Below are 19,038 nucleotides of genomic sequence, written 5' to 3' on the forward strand. Positions count from 1 at the left end.
GTTTAGGATTAAACGTTGGTTCGATATCGACGAAATCTCGGATTCCAAAAGTTTACGAATCAAGCTGCGGTTTAAAGGGAATATCTTCTCTCGATAACTTTATTATCCTTTAGAACGAGAGAAAGGAAAAAGCTGAAAAAGGGATCGAACATTCGTAGGGAAGCTTTCGAATAATAATGAACAAACTCTTCTGTGAGAAAGCGGAATATCTGAAAAAGTTCGGTAGAAGGGTGTCTACGCCTTCAAGGAGAAACTTCGATGCGACTTTGAGAAAACAGACGGACTCTGCGTAGCTAAAGGAAAACTTTAGCTTGGAGAAAATTATTCAGTGTGTTCAAAAGTACGCCGTTCACTTCTCGTATGTATGTATGTGAATAATACATGATTGTCATAGCGTTAGACGTGTCTTATCGTTCACGTAAATTTCACGGTATCGCTTTACCTTACGCCCGTTATTTTAGGGTATGACGAACGAAAAAGAAAAGAAATAGAAGATGTGTGTGTGTGTGTGTGTGTGTGTGTGTGTGTATATATATATATATATATATATATATATATATATATATGGAGTAGGGAGAGAAAGATTTCACGAGCTTAAAGAATCCTCACGAAAAAGTACGAGGAATCTCTGTGAGATACGCCACGTAACTACACGGCACTGGCTTGCGATTTATGCGGGTACATTCAATGAATTTCTTTTTCAATGTCATTTGAAAAGGAAAAAAAGAAAAAGAGAAAGTGAAAGGGAAGATTAAATCTTTATGGAAGACTTTTTCGGTCTCGGTTAGTATAGAAAAATAGAGTTACACGATATATATATATAGAGAGAGAGAGTTTTCGTTAATATTATCTAATCGTGCAAAATAATTATTATCGTTATTTAAATATTCGATTATAGTCGAAAACTGATAAACTCTCGTAAATCTTGGTGAAATTCTCATTGATATATCGACGTCGTTTAGTTCGAAAATGTCTAGAAAATCTATCGTGACAAAGCACCGACAAATGTGCTCTTTTAAGATGGATTGCTACGTATTGTTTACAAGCGATTACACTCTGTGGATTCACCTTTGCGAATGTGGGATTCTGCGGCCTCGGAAATTCTCGCACACTCAAGCCCACTTTTGCAATGCCAAGCTCCATTGGTCTTGCCTCAGGACTACTCGAGCGAAGACCATAATCTATTCCACCGAATCCACCCAGCTGCAACTGCATCCCTACAAAATATCGTTCGTATACGGTTAAATATAGATGAATAGGATATATAACAAGTGAAATTATTGCATGAAATTTCTCTTAGCCTTAAAGGAGGCCAATTTTGAAGGAGGCATTACCGGAATAAGGTGTGACACTTGTTTGTAAAGGACGAATTTGAGTCGGTTGTTGGAAAGTTTGTGCAAACTCCATCGTAGTAGGAATGTTCGTAGGTATGCCGGTTGATATGGTACCGGGCATAGCCGCAGAAATGCTAGCAGGTATGCTTCCAGGTATACTGTTGGGAATACTTGCGGAGAGACTTCCTTGTAGACTCCCTGACAAACTTTCTGGATGGTTGGAATCTTCATGAAAGAAGGAATTATACTTCTTTAAATGTCAAATAACACGATCAATAAATAGGTAGACAAGAGAAAATTCGTAAATGATTTGAGTATACGAAAAAGTAGAAAAAAGATAGAAAAAGAAAAGGAAAAGGAAAAAAAGTTTCGATAAAAAATTTCGTACCCAGTGTTAACGGTGGCGACGTTGTAGAATCTAAATTCAAATAAGGCGTCATCGTAGGAATATAATTTATATTTTCCATAGGATGAGAGATAGAAGATAACGTGCTAATTGGCATAGTCATCTTTTGTTCCGTAGGCATTGTCATTGGGACGTAATTGAAAGCCCCAGACTGTAATGGCTGAAACGATAAACTACGTTTCGCTTCTCCTTGCAATAAATAATCCAAATACGTATTTTGCAAATTATTTTTTAACATTTCCTTCGTAGATTCCTCTGACATATTGTAATCAAGTATCTTGCTCTGAACGTTATCCTTTAAAGTTAATCTCGATTCGGTTGGTAAGATGTAGTTTAACATGGCACTCTGTACGTTACTTTTTGGTTCTCTCGACAATAAATAATTTAAGAGTGAACTCGGAATGCTACTAGTCGGGCTGTTTTGTATATTCAAAACGCTCTTTTCCAAAGTATTCTTCCAAGAGTTTTGTAAGTTTAACAACGTATCTTGAATACCATCCTGCTGAATGGCAGATAGATTGACTACGTCTTGATAATTGTCACTTTTCAAATTGGGTAAAGCAAGAAACGCGTTATCTTGATTGGCATTTTTTAAAGCGGACGGTAAATCTAATAGACTCTGTTGAACGTTGCTCTTCGATAGTTCGTTTAATCTATCCTTCACGTTCTTATAAAATCCATTTTGAAAGTTAGGAATGAACATTGGAGACGGGTTTATCGCAGACGTCTGTTTGTTGCTTGGAATGATGGAACTGAAAATATAAAAAATGGAGATACATTTAACGTCGAATTTTCACCAAGGACGATGTTTTTTCAAGTTTTTGCTAAAGTACCAATGCAAGATATAAATGATCTTCTTGGATGACAACGAGGTCGCGTCGTAAGGCACCGAAGCGAACAATAAATCTTGACATTGCTATTACTTACTTTCCATCGAAAGAACCTACGGGAGATTCTGTGACCGCGTTGGATGTGTTTGAAACGGTGGTCAGGGTCATCAGGATACGAGTATCATCGGATGAGTATTGCTTTGGCGTTGCTGATATCGAAGGCATCGTAGGAAGTAAAATATTTGTCGTACCGGATGCCTCGTTACCGAGCTGAAATGCAATTACATTTTTTTATTTACACTTTTAATCATTCGCTTGAATAACAATCATTTGTTTTCATTATCTTTGATTATAAATAATATGGGGCATTAAGTCTTTTCTTTTTTCCAATTTTTTTTGTTTTCTTTTCTTCTTTTTTTCTTTTTTCTTTTTTTCAGAATAATTTAATGCACGAACCGTGCTACGATATTTTCTTTTTCCCTTTTCTATTTTACGTCATAACGAAAGAAACGTTCTATCGATTTTTACTCCACTAGTGAGAATAAAAGCCAAAAAAAAGAAAGAAAAAAGGAAAAAGAAAGTGAACAAATAAAACGACGTGATTCCACAAGAACTAAATTATCAAATCGACGATGAACTTAAATTATAGCTTTACTTTCGTCGATATGTATCAAATCGTTGTAACATTATTCGATATCGATAACTTTATAGATAAAAAAGAAAATGATAGACTTGGAGAAATAGCGAAAGAACTCTTAATTCGATTTTGGAAAATATATTTCCGAGAGTATATAAACGATCGCGAATCGAACCAAACGAATTCACTTACCGTGTTCAACTCAACGTTTGGTTTCGACGTTGTTGTAATCGTCGTAGCCGACTTTGCTACGATTTTCGGCTCTGTGGTTGAGGAGGAGTGAAGTTCGGGAATAGTTTGCGTAGTGGTAGAGACAGTATCTTCCGCTAATGGCTTGTGGGTAGCAGTCAGTGTCGTTGACAACGTCGTAGATGTTTCCGTGTCCAATGGTAAAGTATTTTCATCGAAACCAGCGGGTACGGATGCGAAACCAAGACCATGATTTCCTTTTTAAACGAAACGAAAAACTTTGTTATTGCTAATGGGAAAAAAAGAAAGGAAAAAAAAAGGAAACATACTTCACGAAGTAACTTCGTTCCCAAGGTAATTCGTTTTGAAAAATTTTTGATCTCCCGTGACGAGATGAGAACTTTCGAACGGAACTATTAGAGAAAATAATTGAAAGACTTAATACTCGCATAACATTAAGAGGATCGCTTACGTTAAACTCTGTTACGAAAACTAACATGTAACTTCAAACTTCGAAGTCTGAAATCTCTAAATATAGAAGTTAAATTCGAACTAGCCTTTAACTATAAAACGTTTTCCTAAGGTTAACTAAGAACTAACCGTATTTCAAGTAATTGGAAGACTCGTCGAAGGGCAAACGTTGTCGAGTTTCTTTCTCGAGTTCTTCGTACGTGTCTACCGTCTTCTCGTAAGGTCCCGAACGATAGGACGTGATCCATGTAGGCGAATGTCGAAGCTCGCTTGGAAAGTAATTTCGAGTTGACTGGAAGGAAGGTGATCGATTCTCGAAATATTCATTATGAAATATATGTTCGTTTCCAAAAGAAGCCCGAGTGATCTGAGAGGAACTTGGATGACCAAAGGATGATAATGACGACGAAGACGACAACGATGATGATTGTGAATTTTGGAAAGGCGACACGCGATAACTTGGAAAAGTTTTTAAGCTCGAATAATCTCGGAATGGCGATTGCTCTCGATAGGATGTAGGTTGACGATAGGTACGGATCGATTGGCCAAATGGTTGTTCTCGAAAGGGTCGGTGCTGTTCGTGATAGGGTGGATGCTGACGAGGTCCTTGATACGTCGGGAAGTTCCTCTCGTAGATGGATCTTCCGTTTTTAAACGCATCGACGAACGCCACCACGCTGGCCACGATGAACATCTGAGAGATAAAGACAGAAGATCAGAAACCATGGTTGGACACTCACAGTTCTTATTACGACGATCACCACTCACCAAACTTTTCTTGTAACCCTTCATCGAGAATTTTTTTTCTCTTTTTTTTCTTCTCTCTTTTTTTTCTCTTCTTTTCTTTTATTTTTTTTTTCTTTCTTTTTGGTCTTTCTTTTTCCCTTTTCTCTGCCTCTTCTTTTTCTTTATCTTATATCGACCAACCAACGATACTCTTAAGCGTTGCGATCACCGGATGAAAACTGCCAGTGATCGAAAGAATCGACTTTCTTTATATATCCATTCGAGAAGAGAGCAAATAATACTTCTCCACTTCCAAGCTTCTTCCAAATCCAGTTTCTAACTTGATCTACAACGTCTCGGACGCGCCTTGCTCCTTTCTCCTTTTTCTCTCTTTCTACAAGCCAACAATCTTATCCCGTAGCGACTACGTATGTTGGTAGATAAAGATATTTAATCGTCTCTCCCTAAAAATTCTAATTGTTTAAACCGTTTAAAATTGTTAAGAGATTTTTTTGCTATTATACTTTGTATCTCGTATTTTGTATCTTTTAAATCGACGATCGACCATGCAAATGGAAAGATAACGTTTTTTCTTTTTCTTCCCATTTTTTTCCGGAAAGTTTCTTCAAAGTTACACCGTGAAAATTCAATAGTGTCTTTGAGAAAAGGAAATGAATGGTAAAGGGGTACAATAAAGGGAAAAAGTTTCCAACCGCGAATCGGAAACGTGTCGCTCGAAAACGTCAACTGGATTCTAGTAATTTGAAAAGTTTTCCTTCGCACTTTTCTTTCCTTTTTTTTCTTTTGAAATGTACGACGAGCTTTTTCTTTGTATTAAGTCAAGAAGGAGATGCTATCAAGTTAATAGCGCGTCAAACGGTTTCGTATGAACAGGATAAAGATTCTTTTTTTATCAATCTTTTTTTTATCGCGTAAAATAAGCTACGATTGTGTTTTAAAAACGTTTATACAAATGTAACATATATATTCGAATTTTAAAATATACAGAGTAAAATTGTTACTTTCAATATTATCGACGAACGTATTAGCGTACACGTTTACATTTTTTTTTCCTATTGATGATAAAGATTCAATAAGTATAATAACATAAAAGTGTACACACGAATGTATGTAGGTATATGTTTATATACAATATTCTTTGGTGAGTCATCTCTAATATAGATTTATACGAAGTAATGTGACCTCTATGTTTTTGTTTCTTCTGTACTTTGTCCTTTATGTTACGCTTAGCTCCATCAGTCGTAATCAGACCATAGGAGAATAAAGGTAAGCTCATAGCTTAGCACGTATTAAATTTTCTTCGTTTCAACTGATATACATATGGATATTATATCTATATTATTTTAATCATATATGTTAAGAATATTATATGTTAAGAATAATATATGTTAGTAATATATATTAGTCATAAATTAATGTTTATTAGGAAAGATAAAACTTAACTTTAATTTCGTTTCAATTCAATTTTTCTTCGTATCCAGTGATATATAATTACATTTATATATATATATATATTACATTACGTTTTAACAGAAAATTGATGCTCTTGAAAATCAAATAACTTTCATATATTATAGGAATATTTATAAAACATGATAATATCTATTCTCTTCTTTCTTTTTTGTTTCTTTTTTACGAACAGGAAATAGTGACACAGATGAAAGGTAAGAAGCTTCTCCTTCCGGAATGAAATTGACTGGTGTGCTATTATTGACTGCCTTCGTACATTGACTTCGATACTGGTAAGTCAAGATCATCTATTGCTTTTTCTTAACTTCTAGTTTACTGGAATATTCCGTTTTAGAATAGGTGACCTTCGATTTTTGTTAGAAACGAAACAAATAGGTACTTTTTAAAGTCGTTGATGTTAACTCGAAAGAATGGCTCTATAACGAAACTATTATAATTTTAAGGAAGAACAAAAATATCGAAGACATTATCGTCTTTTCTATCGGTTTTACGATAACGTAGATACATATAGATATTTGTCTTACAATAAATATCGTCGCATTTATCGAACAACTTTTTGAGTGGTGGGGATTGTTTCGCAATGCTCATTTATAACTGCGAAATAAACTTTCGAAAGTATCATCATTTATACTGGGATAGCTACTATTTCAACGTGATAACGTTGAGAGATCGATGCTGTTGCGACATTCATTAAGAAATTTCAAGCGAGTCGATTCGTCCCGATTCTCATCCATCATTTAAGTTAGATCGAAGGTTTTCTTTTTTTTTGCTTCTTGTTCTTTTTTCTTATACATATACAAATATATTTATTCATTCATACTCGAAGATACAATTAGCAAGGTGACCGTCAAACGACAAATATAAGAAAAACAAGGGCATGAATCATCGTAATATTCCGCTTAAACTTTACTGCGATTAGAAAATATATTAGAATAATTATAATTTAATAAACGTTTTTAGTTTTTAATGGTTTGTAAAATTGAATACCGTTCAGTGATTATTCTCGTAATATTTAATATGTTAAAAAAATTTCATTTAGCGTAGAAGAAATTCATAAAGTTATAAAAAATGTCAAAATTAATGAAAACAGATGTTCGATGAATATTTTCTTTATTTTATCGATATCTTATCAACGATTTATCCAACGTCACTTTACATTAAAGTCAAAGAGTGATTCGAGGAACGAAAGGGATGTTACGTTACGGGTTTTACTTGTATCTCTCGTTTCTGTTGCCATCGTAACGTCTCTATACGTACTCAGCTATCTCGTCGAAACTCAAAGAAGACATATATATATATATATATATATATATATATATTTATATGATGTATATATGATGTATATATATATATATATATATATATATATGGCTTTCATTTAAATATCAAAATATAGTGAAATATATATGGTTTGGTGCTGTGGCTTTAACATTACGAGAAGAGCACCGACACCAGCGAAGCTTAATTGCGGTGCAGCCGATTCAACGAGAAACTTAATTGAATCACGTAAAGGGAATCGCCGTGGCAAAGTTCGCATAAAAATTTTTTTAACACGACAATATTACTGCGACTACGACGAAATATACCATTATGTGTATAGTTAGGTTTATATATACATATATAGAAAGATAAAAAAGGATATCGTACTTGTGCAACCACGGAATGAAACACTTTTCGGATTGTCGAATAACGTGCGAAATTTCTCTCGTTCCAAATTTATACTTTTACTATTTTTTTTTTCTTTTATCCCTGTCTCTCTCTTCTCTCTCTCTCTCCCTCCCTCTCTCTCTCTCTCTCTCTCTCTCTCTCTCTCTCTCTCTCTCTCTCTCTCTCTCTCTCTTTCTCTCTGCGTCTACGTCTAACTTTCTTTTCTTTCTTATAATAATATTTTCTTTATTTTTACCGAGAAACATTCCGTGCCAACGAGTCAACGATTTTTTTGCTTCCACCGTATACACCATATATCGATAGTTTCGTTGTATATAAATAATATCAAGTTGTTTATATCGTTCGAAGAAAACTTTATTTCAAGGAATCAAGAACACAAGATAGGTATATACATACGTACATAGTCCTAGGGAGATGCAAGCTTGTTTCGAAGGAAGTCTAGCAAGAACGTCTAGAACGTTTAACGACTTGACCGACATGACCTGATCACTGGTTTAGCCCCAAACTTCGCGGGTGTTCGTTATTGGAGAGAGAGGAATAGAGAATGAGAGTGAACAAGTGTGTGTATGTGTACGTCTATGTATATGTGAGAGAGAGAGAGAGAGAGAGAGAGAGAGAGAGAGAGAGAGAGAGACAGAAGAGCGACAATGGCGTTGATAATGGCGGTACGATCGATCGTATTACCCGGTATAGAATAGTGTGCGAGTACAACAGTTCTCTCATATTTTCCATATATTCCTCTTTTAAGCTGTTAAATCCTTTAACAACTTGCAACTCGTTGCTCTTGAAGCTACCCACGACGACAACGAGAAATCATCTTGAAGAGCTTGCGGAAGATCCCTCTCTCAGTCACTACCCCCCACTCCAGCAACCCTCATCCCTCTCTCTCCCAGCGTGAAAATGCAACAAACGTGTAAGCCGGTAGTATACCCTAGAAGTTTTAAGGAAGCCAATGTGTTAGGACGATAATAGGAATTACACAACCCTTTGTCGACATCTTCCCCTCAAGCTAAAACAAGAGCAAACGATTCAAAGGGATGTTCCAGTGACATAACGTACCGTGAATATTTGTGGTTCTCTATTAGGAACAGACGAGTTTAGTCTGACTCAGCCATTTCTATTTTATCAAATAAAGCGAAGTCGACGTGATTTTTGACGAAAATTTTGCTACCCTTAGCGAAATTGGATATCCGGTTTGGGAAATGGAAACGTAGTTGATGTAGGAACGTAGGAACGGAAAAGGGTGGTGTTGGATAGGATATGAAAGGTGGATAAGGACGAAGATGAAATCAGTACGCTCGGTGACGCTTCAAAAATTTTCACGGTAGTTTTCATCGCTCGAACGATGGCCGATTCTTTCGACGTGTCAAAGATACGAAATATCGTAAGTTTATGGCTCTAGAGAATCGTTTGCTGTATTCGTTGAAATATTCTTACCAACAAGCGAAATATTCGGGCATCGATATCGATAATTGTAAATCTTCTTGATCTCTCTTGACACGTATTGAAAGCATTATATGTATTAATTTCGAGAAGAGCAAGACCATGTTTCGATGAGCATTATTCGATCGATAATCGATGAATCGATAGACGAATAAATATTAATACTTGCTCTGTTAGAGAATTTAACAATCGTACTGACAAATATGCGCGAATATAACGATAGTAGTGACAAATAAAAAATATATATATATTATGTGTATCTATCTATATGTAAGTATATCGAATTATATAGAATATATTGTGAGCGTGCCAGGAACAGCTGGTAATACACAGATTATAATGATCATATGTTGCGGGATGATCAAAAGACGTCTATTACAGGAGATTACGTATTCATGAAGATACGGTTCAAAGGACAAGATACGTGCCAAGTACCCACTAACAATTCCGAAGCTATTGGGATAACTTACATAAACGCGTTTATATTTATAGATTACATGAAATCCAAAGCAGTTCCAATAATTTGAAATGCAACACGAATACAAAGAAAAAATATTTATTGGTTGTATTAAATATTGATCGCTTGCCTCCAAACATACATAGATACCTATATATATAATATAACGTAGGTAAAATAAGGTAATAAATATCGATATGCGTGGTAGATGTTTATGGGCTTTTCTAGGAACGATAAAAGGATAGCATTCTAATCCCATTGAACTAAACGATATCCGCGTTTCAAAATCCGCGGACACTTGGCAACGAAAACGTTATTGCTGTTATCGTTAACGCCTACGGTCGATATACTGACGTCAGATAGATACTAACCCATATGTCCACGTTGGAATAGACTCAATAATCCTGCCTAGTAACCTATTCCTTCTAATCCTGGCTTTCGTGGTACAAGATATAGGTATAACCATACACGAATACACTGGGAGTTAATGTTTGTGCTAATATCGTGACATTCACCGGTCTTCAGCGTGGATAGAAATACGGTCCAGTCGAGGTACGTCCCTTGAGAGTAGGTACCATACAAATATACTCGCATCGAACAGTATCCACATCTGTGTGGGAGGAACGAAGCTACGTAATATTCCTGGCTTAATATGCTACGCGATGAAGAGATTGTAGGAAAAGGAAGGAAGGAAGGAAGGAAGGAACCGAGTAGAAAAAGAAGAAGAAAAAAAGAAAAAATAAAGGAGAGTAGGAGAAGCGAAGAAGAGAAAAACTCTACCTCGGTTTTTTTTTTGCTCATAAGCCGCGTGTCCTACGTTGTCAAAAACGAAATTAATGCGGATTATAATTTAGTACCGAGAGTGAATTTATTCTCAAATATTTATGTCAGTGGTAGATAGAAAATTGATAGGAAAGAAAAGCAATGTAAATATGAAAGTACGTTTTATATGTTATCTTATTCGCGAATGACATGATCGATGAATATTGAATGCAACCGTGTTATAGATACGTACGAGAAGAAAATAAAATATTGAAATTCGTAGTTCGAGAGAAAAGAAAAAAAAAGGAAGAAAAGTCTTAATTATCATCGAAATAAATATAAGAAACAGGTTAGTTCCGTTCGGTTAGAAATGAAAAATGAGGGAACAAAATTTCGTCGTTGGAATAGTTAGGAGAATGAATCGTAAAGAGGAATAAAAGCCATCGTTTATAACAAAAATAATGCACAGCCGCTCGCGGCTTCGAACTTCGGGAGACTGTTAAAATAATTAATGTCGGCTTCGCAAAGTTGAACTCACGTTGTACGGGGGTAGCGTTTAATAAAGTCGCTCGTATAATTGGTTCGGAACTTGTTCGGAAGTGAAATCCATTTATTAACGCGACATTTTGCGGACATGTGTAGATTCATAAATCATTATTGGACGATACTAGTGATCTGAAAATTTATGGAAAAGTTAGTTTTCTCATGTCGATGTAATATCGAAGGTTAAAACCACGAACCAGGAAAATATCGATGATGATCCTTTCTTTTCTCTTCTAGGGATTCTAAACGTCAATCTCCCTCTCTTTCATAGACTTAAGTATCGGATAATAAATTACTTCGATCGGAGAAAGTTAAAAGAGGAGGAGAGAAGCGCTTTGATAATTTTCCGGGACTTCGTCAGAATGTAAATTCTCCAAGAATTCTTAGCTCAGTTGATTGATTTCGAAGTGTGCATTTAATCTTGTAACACAAATATGTATATAGTTAGGTATATATCTATACATTTTAGCCGATAATACGCTGTAAATTTCTCCCTATTTCTCGCTATTCCGATCGACGATGATGAAAATATCCACTTTCTGGGATTTAATTCGCCCTGCTCATCGTGTTAGCGGTAGAAAGTTTAATTTACTTTTCGTACTGATAAAATTCCACAGGGAGGGGAAACACTGGCGGAAGAAATGAAATGAATTATTGAAAATTGATTTCTACGGATGCGGGTTACGTTACGATGAATTTGATTTTATACGATGTAGGTACGAACTTCCATGTTTATACATACACATAATATATATATATACACATAATATATATATATACATATATATATATATATATCCAATGTTATTTCTTTCCTGGTATATTGCCCTTTTTAAAAAGAATTTCCGAGATATACCTCGTCTAGCGTGAAATCACTTTTTTAAATCGTTCGACATTTAGAACATTCCCTGGATTAATTTTGAAAATTTATTTTCAAAATGTTTCCTCTCATACAAAATTTTACCCTTTCACGAGTATAAAAGCGGAATGTATGCATGAGCAGTCAGTCCGTATTTAATGTTCATGAGTTTGTTCAGTATTTTTTTTTCTTTTCCTTTATTGTCTGAAAAACATGTTTTATACTAATGTATACACATTATACGCACAGAAAGTAAAGATCGATATTAGAGATAAAAATTTCAATTCTTTTTTAATTTTACGTTTAATTTTTAACGTTTCGTCAAATGGGAATTTTCTATTAATTTGTCAATAATTAAAAGCTTTCATGATCGTATCTCAAGGTGTGTCAGTTTTTGAAGAGATAAACGGTATCCTTCAAAATGTGTATCAGCTGTGGTCGTTCTTCCCATCCTTTCTCTTGAACGTGAATTTACTATCAAGTGCATCGACGTTTCTCGACGGGACGAGTTTATGAGACGGAAAGAAAAGTTGATCCGGTTGCGTAAACTTTCACCCCAAACAGGCATCCCGTATGATTCAGCTGATTAGAACTCACCAATAAATACGAACACATGTGATATTTAGTAATTAAATAGTGGAAAGAAGTATTTGCCAATCAATGATACCAAACAACGTTCATATTTCATCAGAGCTATTTCAAGTTTTTCCTCTTGTAAAATATCATTTTCGACATTGTAATCGAATTTTCAAAATCCAAAGCTCGAAAACTCGTCGAAAATTAGAAAATAATTCTTTTATGCTATATAAAAAATAGACAAAAAATTTCTACATGATTTTAAAAATCGTTTACCCTTTTTCAGATTTTTTAAGCTAATTTCTCTTTTTTCTCTTTTTTTCTTTTTGGAATTGCAAAACTACAAACTTGAAATATCTCGAAAAAGGATAATCGATTTCTAAAATTACATAAGTCCATTTAGAATTTTTTGGTCCATTCTGTATATATATATATATGAATATATACATATATACGAAATCGAAGTAAAGCAATCGGTCGATTACGATAGAATATTTTATCTTTCTTTATTTTGTAAAATCGCAAAGTTCTGTCGTTTCAAAGATTTACGATGTGGCAATAAACATTTCAAACTTCTTAAAAATATATTTATTAGATTCTAGTATCTATTAGACGTGATAAAACTTTTTAAGAGACTATAATAATTATGAAAAATAAATATTGGAATTATTAAATCGTATGATGTTGGAAATCTCGATCAAATTGACTTTACATTGCTATTGGAAGCTCTTCTTTTTCTCAAATATACTTCTCGGAATTATAAATCTTTTTTCATATAAATTTGCCTGTATAAATCATATCTCGTGGGAGTAAAGATCTTGAACAAGCATGAACTAGCAAACAAATCCACTTAAACATAATTCATTATTCGAACATTTCGTTGCGGTTTCACGTAGGAGCCGTTAATTTTATCGATGGAATACTTTTCAACGTGGAACAACTTCGATTCCCTTGGATATCGGTATAATCTCGTCGTAAAAGTTAAAACGCGAGTAAGTTTTGTTGAATCGATTGGTTGAAAATTTAATTAAGACGTTAAATTGAGAAAAAAAAATCATCAAAATCATTCATGTCAATATGAATTATAGTTAGCTTAAATACGGATACTCTTAAATAATATTTTTGAAAAAAGATTTTTTTATCAAAATGGAGGCAACGAACGCAAGAAGTCAATATATGTGTATCTGTATGTCTGTGCGTACAAATCGTTTCTGGATTTTCACTATTTTCTTGACGATATTTTGAGAGCACGCGACACGTTTGAGATATACATACCTGCTACTCAGGAAGCAAAGAAAGGTATATAAGAACCAGATTGGAAAAGCGAGACACCTTTCCTTTTTTTTCATGGATTCTTGGTAAACAAGTTCAAGTTCGATGATCGATCAAACCACTTTCCAAGCTAGGATAATAACATTCACTTATACGTCCATACGAGACTCGTGTGATACCGATTTGTAAACCTGTACAACTTGACTTCCTTGCATACTATATATCAACATGGTCATATGGTCAACGTTTTTAAATTCTATTTTCTCTTTCAAGAACGATGACTTCTTTATGTATACATATATATGTGTGTGTGTATGTGTATTTCTTAACTATTTCTTTTTATCTCTCTATTAACTAACGACTCAAACTATTTTCCCGCCGATTTAATAATCGATTTGCCAAGCTCGACTCTATCTCGTTCACCTAGCTTCCGTTCTAGTTCGACCGGCCAATTTCGTTTTACGACGGTTAATTACCTAGGCAGTATCTCTTATGGTACCACTCATATACCTGAATTGTTCTACGAAATAAATGAGATCAGAATAAAAAGAACTCGGTGGTAAAGTCCAAGTCTTTTTGTGCACATAGAAGAGAAAAATGTTATATCCAAATTGTGTGATTTTTTTCTTTTCTTTTTTCCTTTTTTCTTTTTTTAGCCAGAGATTGTGTTTTTTTTTCACGTTTCTTGTTTCGTATTATAAATTGGTGTTATTTCGAATGTGCGTGTGCGTGTGTTTTTTTTTTTTTTTTTTATCGATATTTCATATTACAACTAATTCAAATACAATACGTTCATTAAAAGAAAATGTTTAAGAATTCTTATGAAATTATCAAAAGGAAAATTAGAAGCTTTAATTAAAATAAAAACTTTGTAACGTCGCAATTATAGTGAATATTATCGTACGGTGAAACAACGTTAAGCTTGTGCTTAGTTTGAGAGAATTTAACGTAAAATCTCTTCGCATGCAAATCGCACAAACGCTTGGACCCGTCCAAGATTTTGTCCTAGATTTGCGTATAAATGGAAGAAATAAATGTTGGGGCTTATATAAATTTCTTGTAGCGTTACCTTAGTTATACAATTGTCACGTTACAGAGCGCGGAAAAACTAGGAAGTTGCAAGCTCGTAAAAGTATTATACATTATTTCTATATTGCACAATTTCTATTTCGTAACCAACTATAAAAAAAAGAAAACTATAAAAAATTCAGAAAAATTTTGAATCTTTATTTACAGTGATGTAAATTAACAAAACAAAAAAAATTATATATAAATATCATTTAATATAATTATTAAAATCCAATGTATATCTATGTATCTAACGAATAATATTTCTTTTTTTAAACATTCCAAATTTATATAATTATACAATATGTTGTAAGTGTATATTAAATGTTGATATTAACTCATGAGACTCGTCATGAACAATGTAAGATTTGTTAAAAAAAAATAAACAAAAATAAAAGAATACTATTACTACATATACTATTAAAATCTATAGTTAAAACAAAATCACAAAGTTTTCTTTCAGCTCTCACATATCGATTTCCCCGCCTTTCTACATTGTCTATCCGATATAAGCGTAGCGCATACTGACCAATACGCGTCGGAATGTGAAAAAGTGATCACCCTCGCTTGCTTTGATACAGTTGCATTCGGGTCAATTCACGTGTGTTCGCTACGAAAAACAGCATACTGCGAGAGCGACGATGCGAGAAAGCGTTTTTTAATAGCCTCGTCTATTTATTCAGATTCGTTTGCCATGAATATAGCTACGCTTTTAAAATGTTATTTAGAAAAAAAATTAAATAGGGTACATACGCACACACGTTCGCACGAGCAAACGCGCACATCCAATTAAAATAAAGAAAAAAAAAAGAGAGAGAAAAGAGCTCAATAGCTCGTTTATTCAATATAATCGATGATCGTTATTCCCAAAATTATTTTCTTATCGATCAGTGTGGTCACTTCGCATCAACGAATCCATATAAATTGAATAGAATGAATCCGTTAGTTGATAACATTGAAAATGTTTAATCTCATCAATCAACAATGGCAATGATAGCATTAGACAAAGTGAGATACCGATGTGTAGTGAGAATTTCCTTGGGGATAGCTGAGCTTGATCATTGGGAAAGTTTAGCACCTGGGACCAAACTTACATATACTATTTGAAGTTCATATATAGTATGGTTTAACATAATTTCTCATGGAATCCTTAGTTATATCCTTGGGAAAAGCCTCTTTTCTTGCATCGCTCATCGCAGTTACATAGGTAAGATTCGTGGTTCTTAATGTTCCGATAATTGGACTTTGGTAATTGAGATAAAATGTATAGTTGTGTGTGTACATGTGTTGAAAGGGAAAAGCCATGAGAATCTAGCGATCGATATCAAAGAGAAGTCTGATAGAAGTTGTTGTCGACTTTGCTTACCCGTCGAATCTCATGGGGTTACACGTGAGTCGCTTTGAAAACGAAGAGATATAATCGTCCTATTATTATCCAGAAGCAAGAAACAACGCAATGAGAAAATCAAGTTTCTCTGGGATATCATCTTACCATTCGAAACGTAACCTTTGCAGTTTTAAGAATACCCTAGAGTATATTCTTTGTGGTATAAGGGAACTGTAAAACAATAAACTATTTGGTCGTTTTGAAATAAAATTATCTTACCCGTAAGTTCACATCTAAATTTTGAAATATTCCATCCGAATCTTTTTTTTTATTTCAATTGAATTTTGTACTTTTCGTAGTCGTATAAAGAACGGATATAGGAGGAAAGCTTTAAAGTGAAATACCTTCTATGCGATAGACGTAGTGCTCGCTTTTCGTTAGAAGATTATCGAACCCGACACAATGAGAATGCGTTTTCGGGATTGACGTTGATACGTGCGTTAGATATGCCAGGCTACGTGAACCACGAGAGCACCCACTAATAACGTCATATTAGCAACAAGTACGAACCTGGCGTACATGGAACGTCCAACGTACTATTCTACGATCCGCTGAAAATGCTTCTCTTTATTATCGATCGTATGCAGAACCGAATGTAATCAATAGATCTGGTTCAGTCGTCAATTTCATCAAATATATCGATAATCAACGTAATTTATTAACGATATTAATTTAATTAATTTATAAGTAATCCGAAATAATACACGAAATAGTTCGTTATAAATTAATTAGGTTTTATCTCGTAATAAAATATTTATTGATTTTCTCTCTCTCTCTCTCTCTCTCTCTTTGGTTTCTTTTTTTTATTATATAAAACAACTTTGTATACTTATAAACCGACATAACAGATTCGTTTTACTATAAAATAGGAAGATAGAAGGATAGGGTAATGGAAAATAAATGGCTTCATATATCCAAAGGTCGGACTCTTTCACCGGTAAGAAAAGTAAGAAATATAAAGCATTTACTTGAAACTGGATAAAATCGAGCATCTTTGTGAATACGCGTTCACCCTATATAAGATACTTCTTGTCATGCTCGCGCCTAATAATGCACCGACCTGGAGCCCCTTCTAGAGATCTTAATGGAACCACTCTGGCCTCGTACTCTGTGATATTCGAAGAAATAAATTTTCGGTAAATACGATAGTTGTTTTACCATTAGTTATTTACGTAATTGTTTTAAACGATCGCCTTTTGTACTTTTTATAATTTATAAACGATACATAGTTAAAAATTGTACGAGAAGTTTATATAAAATTTCCATTTGTCCGTGAACATTTGAGAAGTTAATGTTTCCGTAATCAAAAAACATTGCCATATTTTATTATCTTCATTCAAAAAAGTTTTCTTCGCGTGTAAACATTTTTTTATAGTAGAAACGCAAATCTTTCAGTATGTATTTTGTTTTTACTATCGGTTATTTACAAACATTCTTTCATAGTAGAAACCCGTCTACGTAAATTTTCGGTTATCTCTACTTTGTTTTCATTCGGCAAAGTTGTTTGTATATAAACATTCATTTATAGTATAAACTCTTCGACGTTACCAATAACGACTTAATATCAAGGAAAATCTTAATGTCAGAAGAAAATGCTTTTCCTCGCGAGAGAGATCACTTAACAACTCATAAATTCGTACGAATTACGTACGGACGATTCCATAGATTTTATCGGCTTCGTTCGGAAATCGTTCTTCCGATGGTTCCAAGATTTTCTTCAAAATTCCAACGAGCGAACAATTTTCTCACGTTAGCCAAGAAAATCATAAATCACAGCGTTCGGTATGCAACGCTACCGGAATAGAAACGACAGAATTGGATTCCTACCTTGGAAGAAAAGAGAGAGAGAGAGAGAGAGAGAGAAAGTGTGTGAGAAAAAGAGAGAGAGAGAGAGAGAGAGAGAGAGAGAGAGAGAGAGAGAGAGAGAGAGAGAGAAAGATATGCTATATAAAATGCATTCTTTTGTAGCTTTCCATGAAAACCAAGAGTTAATATTATGATAACACACGCAATATTCAATGTTGGCATTTATGATATTCCATACACCCCCTCCATCCCTATACAGTAAGGACTTTAACATGTAAAACGATGCTACCCTCGGAATCCATTTAAGCGTGTATTGGTGTAACCGTGCGTTACGAAAATACTACGCGTAGATATCTGCCGGTGTTAAACGGAGTGCGACTTCCCTTTTCCAACTCTCTCTCTCTCTCTCTCTATCTCTCTCAGTGTTTACCATAGGTATAGGAAACACCATCTGAAAACGACAACGCGAATTTCTCGTTTCTATGTCATCGAGTTGCTTGAAATGAAATTTACGAGGCATTGCGAAACGTTCTTTAGAAACAGCTGTGTTATTTTTCTCATACCGATATGACTAATAAATTTTTATATTAAATTGTTACGAATACGTAATACGGTAAATAAACGTAGACATATTTGGAAATATTAAAATGTTATAAGAATCAAGATTGAAACGAAAAGAAGAAGACAGGAAGGGATTATAAAAAGAACGAATCATAAACATTTCTTGACTGAGCTATATAGAAATTTCTGTTTTTTCTTTGCTTTTTTTTTCTTTTTCTTTCTCTTTCTTTTGAAGTTCTTTCTACGAAGAATCATCGGAAGCTTCGTCGTTATTAATAACTTATGTATGTATTCTTTTAGCTTACGAAACTCTGATCGGCTTTAAATCAGATTGGTGATTTTATTCGAGCATGTCAATGCCAGGACAGTCAGGCGCTCTGAAAGCAAAGTTATGATACGGTTATAGTCGACCACACGGACACCCACCCGGCTTACTACGACGGATATTACCGAATGCTTTCGAAAGCTCGTATTTTAGGGTTTGCACGATGAATATCAAACAGTAGCTCTCTCTCTCTCTCTCTCTCTCTTTCTCTCTTTTTCTCTCTCTCT

General features: G+C 34.3%; 1 long non-coding RNA gene across 1 annotated transcript; it reads left to right on the plus strand.

The window, feature by feature from the left end:
• Positions 1–4,743: 4,743 nt before the first annotated feature.
• Positions 4,744–19,010, plus strand: LOC122636297. Its single transcript, XR_006328904.1, has 3 exons — positions 4,744–5,880; positions 6,257–6,356; positions 18,787–19,010. It is a non-coding gene; the product is annotated as an uncharacterized LOC122636297 (long non-coding RNA).
• The last annotated feature ends 28 nt before the right edge of the window (positions 19,011–19,038 follow it).

Source organism: Vespula pensylvanica, chromosome 21 (genome assembly GCF_014466175.1).
Source record: "Vespula pensylvanica isolate Volc-1 chromosome 21, ASM1446617v1, whole genome shotgun sequence".
Taxonomy (NCBI): Eukaryota; Metazoa; Arthropoda; class Insecta; order Hymenoptera; family Vespidae; genus Vespula; species Vespula pensylvanica.